This window comes from Nicotiana attenuata, unplaced genomic scaffold (assembly GCF_001879085.1).
Source record: "Nicotiana attenuata strain UT unplaced genomic scaffold, NIATTr2, whole genome shotgun sequence".
In the NCBI taxonomy this organism is placed as follows: Eukaryota; Viridiplantae; Streptophyta; class Magnoliopsida; order Solanales; family Solanaceae; genus Nicotiana; species Nicotiana attenuata.
Genome location: NW_017670677.1, coordinates 184559 through 185462, shown reverse-complemented (window position 1 = coordinate 185462; position 904 = coordinate 184559). Strand labels below are relative to the sequence as shown.

The 904-nt window shown below is 46.5% G+C and overlaps 1 pseudogene; it reads right to left on the bottom strand.

The window, feature by feature from the left end:
- LOC109242176 overlaps positions 1 to 316 on the bottom strand; it is a 2650-nt pseudogene extending 2334 nt beyond the window's left edge.
- Positions 317 to 904: the final 588 nt, after the last annotated feature.

Genomic DNA, 904 nt, shown 5'->3' with positions numbered 1-904 from the left:
TCTCATCAATATATATATGGGCTAGCTTGCCCGTAGAGTAAGTCATACTGATCGGCAGGAAGTGAGCTGACTTGGTCAGCCGATCAGTAATCACCCAAATGGCATCATGTTGCCTCGCAGTCTTCGGCAATCTAGAGACAAAGTCCATGGCTATCTCGTCCCACTTCCACTGTGGTATCTGAACTGGCTGTAAGGGTCCTGCTGGTCTCTGGTGCTCAGCCTTAACTAGCTGGCACACTAAGCATTTAGCCACATACTCAGCGACATCCCTCTTCATACCTTTCCACCAATAGTGTGGGCGGATCGTCCTGTACATCTTCGGGCTCCTTGGGTGCAGGAAAAAAGGGAGCTATGCGCCTCCTCCAAGATATCATGGCACATGTCACTGTCCTGAGGAACACATACTTGTCCCCGGAATAGAAGTGTGCCATCCTGGCGAAGGTTCAACTCCTTCTGTGTCATCAAGTACCTCAAGCTCTTATGATCGGTAAAGATCTGGCACTTCCCCCCATACAAGTAATGTCGCCATATCTGAAAAGCGAATATAATGGCTGCAAGCTCTAGGAAAGAAAGTGGCCGTGAGGTTACAAAGGTCGTGACTGAGTCTTGGTTGATTAGTTTGCCTTTTCTTGGTCTGGTGTGGCTAATAGGCGATAGAAGGATGGCGGCTTTTTATTGGGAATGTAGCGTAGAAAGGGGTTCTTCCGCAGTGAAGCAAATGATCTAACCAATCATTCTTCTACCGATTATCCAAGTTCGGTATTCTGTAAGTTCCTAGGTCATATCGAAATGACTCCATTGAGATTAAGATCTATTCGATATGTAAGTGGTATAGTCACTACCTGTAAGGTAAGCCCCATAGACACCTTACTACTTTCTAAGCTTTCTCTCTTGTCTCGCCAAT